This window comes from Procambarus clarkii, chromosome 10, assembly GCF_040958095.1.
Source record: "Procambarus clarkii isolate CNS0578487 chromosome 10, FALCON_Pclarkii_2.0, whole genome shotgun sequence".
NCBI lineage: Eukaryota > Metazoa > Arthropoda > Malacostraca > Decapoda > Cambaridae > Procambarus > Procambarus clarkii.
This window is the reverse complement of record NC_091159.1, coordinates 42,047,125-42,050,608: the sequence shown is the minus strand read 5'-3', so window position 1 is coordinate 42,050,608 and position 3,484 is coordinate 42,047,125.

Sequence of the window (3,484 nt, the reverse complement as noted above, 5' to 3'; positions counted from 1 at the left end):
ATCAGCAATAAAAATTATGGAAAGTTCCTTGTCCTATTCATAGATAAGAGAACTTCAACATCCATATATAACACATAACCCAAAAAAGTCTCAAACTGTCGGTATACTCTCTAAAATCAGATATTATGTTCCCAACTCTGCTTTTCTCTCATTATACTACTCGCTAAGCTATCCCCCTCTTACATACGGTATCTGTGCATGGGGTTTAACTACTGCCAATTAACCCAAGCCCATCATCACCCAGGAAAAATCTGCTATCATAACAATAGCCATTTTCAGACAACGCACAGCCCCTCTGTTTCAAACCCCAAAACATACACTCACTCCGCACATTATCTTGTGCTCTTTACATGTACAAAACCTTGTTTATAAATGCAAATCCTGCATTTGTTCACGAAGTTCACGAAGGATACTATCGAGGTACAAATGACCGCGAGGGGCAGTCGGGAAGCAAGACACACGCACGTCCTGGAAGTCAGGACATTCAACAAGGATATGCACGAGCGTAAGAGGAACAATGCAGTTTAGACAATAAGGAGCAGGGCGGCGCTCCATTAAGTGGGTGCGAGTCAAACGTGTATGGCCAATACGTAACCTTGCTAGAGCCGTCAAATTCCCACTGAAGGTTACAGTGATAGGAGGAAGGCCATGGGGACACGCTATCCTTAAGAGCACGGCAGTTTGTTACCAGTAACAGAAGACCAACGGGCACAGGTTGAGGAATAACTGCGTAGAAGTCGAAATAAGGAACACCTTTGTGGGACGTGGGACAATTGCGGATAGCCACCTTAGTGACAGCGTCCGTACGGTCATTTGAAGGAAACGCCAATATATGGTCAGGAACCCAGCAAAACTCGACTGTCTTAAATCTGCTGGAGATAAACTGCCAATGTTGAATTTAGACTACCGCAGGATGGATAGGATTAAATGACTCCAAAGCCACGAGGGCACTGCGAGAGTCAACTACAACGACAAAGGAATGTTGACAGCGAGAAAGCAAATGACGAAGAGCATACAAAATGGCATAAAGTTCTGCTGTGAAGATGCTAGTTCTCGGGATCAGGCGACACATTACAGGTGTAGTCTAGAAATACTACAGAGGACCTATACCTTTGGCAGACTTAAACCCATCTGTGAAGAAGGCATTGGAGCGGGAGTGTGAAGAAAAATTGTGCAAGGAAAGGTGTTTCAGTGCTGGAGGAAGAGTAGAAGTCTTTGCAAAACTTTAGAAGTGTGTGGGGGGGGGGGGAAGAGGATGGAACGACAGGAGAAATATTGGTACCATGAACTAAGAGAATCTTGCAAGCGAAATATCCATACAGAGAAAGGGAGGTGGTAAAAGGACACATTGCCCACAGGATTGGCAATAGTCAAAGCACGACATAAGCTAGAGTGAGGATGATGTAGGAATAACTCAACTCGTCCTCGACTCGAGTCCATTACATCAAGTGGTCGACCCCACAGACCCATTCATAAATTTGTACATGCTCTTCATTCAAAACGGGAATTTTCTCAAATATAAATATTCGCGATTATTTGTATTTGTAATACGTGGGTGAAGCATTTACAGCGTTATGGTTCGAACAAAATTCGTCAGTGAAGCACTTGTTCCGGAAGTGTTCGAACGTCATCAGCTGTGAGTTGTATGTTAACCGTTTTTCATTCATAAACAAGGGGTTTAGCGGGTGCATGGAATGGACTTTGGGTCTTTGTTTGGAGAATGGGCTGCGAAGACAGTAACGATCATGACGATTCTATCGAGACAGGACGCCGGTGTCAACATACAGGTTCGGCAGTCCGTCCTCCAAAACAAAGACCCAAAAGTGATTCCATTCACCCACCAAACCCCCTGTTTATGAATGAAAAACAGTTTACACACGACTCAACTGATGACGTTCGAAGACTTCCGAACCAAGTGCTTCAATGACGAATTTTGTTCAAAACACAACGCTATAAACTTCCCTGGGGACTCTATAGTCCGAGAAGTTGAAAGAGGATCAGAAGTCGGCATAGAACGAACAAGAATAAAATTTAATTCACGATTAAGTCCCACACACTCACCATGGAGCCACAATTAGGGAACAGGGAACCCGACGATGCACTTCCCAGGGGTGCATCGTGGATATACAACCTGTAATCGTTATTTTAAGACCCGTCTAGATCAGGTTCAGTAACGATGACAGAGTTTGACATAAAAGCTTCCCCTCGCTCGAACACGTCAAGTGTTTCAGTTGTATGGGCGGAAATGTACGCATTCTCCATCAGAACAGAAGTAGTCACAGAAAATAACATTCAAAATCGGAACCGAGTCGTCAGGAAGCTTCATCCAGAAAGTAGAAGTAGAGAAGAAAGAAAAAAAACATGAGGGAGAGTAAAAGTAGTCTAGGAAAATTTGTACGTATAGAAGGCTGCAGAAGCACAAGGCTCTGAGAGGACACGTAATGCCATGCTATTGAGCATCACACTCCAGCAGCCACCCACCAAGACCTCTCCCTCCCCCATCCCTCACGCAGACAAGGGTAGACAGTGAAGGGGATTATTATTATTATTAATGTATTACAAATGTTATACAAAAAAGAGAATCAGGTTACATTGTTTACATAGTAGGTGCAGTATTTGTATATTTTATTAAGACATGTTTTGAACAATGTTTTGAACATAACCTTATAACTACTGTTATTGGGAACAGGAAGCATGTAAATATGTATATGTTTTGAGCTTGTATCGAAGTGTCCCCTCTCTCTTTCAAGGTCAGACTACTGACCTTACCCAGGATGCAGCCTACAACAATTGCTTTACTCCCGGGTACCTATTTGTGCTAGGTGAACAGAGGCATCAAGTGAAAAGAAAATAATCTGACCATTTTTGTCCTGCCTGAGGATCGAACCCGTAATTCTCGATTGTAAGTCGAGAACGTCGACTACTGTACTACAGTGTACTACATAAGACATTTTATAACTGGATATGGTTGATAATGATTTTTCCACATTAATCGCATCAATTTGCCAAATATTTTGTAACAATCTGAGATACATGACAAAATGTTTTCACATATCAATGAATGAAAAGGCAAAAGCAATTTATTTTTTATGCACAGGAATAGCTAGAAATAGTGAGCGCTGGAGTAGTGCCTGGAACCTGAAACATTGTTACCAAGGCCGTGTTGCAGTTTAGAAGGTTGAGGGGACAACAAAAATGCTCTAAAATAATGAGAGCACTTTATACAGGCCAACAGCTTCCTGTTCTCGTTAAGGCTACTAGAGATGTTGGCCTTCAGGTAAATTCAGGTAAACTGTGAATACAACAGTGCTAAACATGCCGTGCATTGCCTTAGTGTTAAATTTAAAACGATCAGCCAATTTATACTAATGCATATTTTCAGTTTACCTGAATTTACCTGAAGGCCACTTATCTCTCTAAAGGTATCGAGAACAGAACAGGAAACCGACGGGTTTTCAAGGCCCCCCCCCCCCCCCCCCCGCAT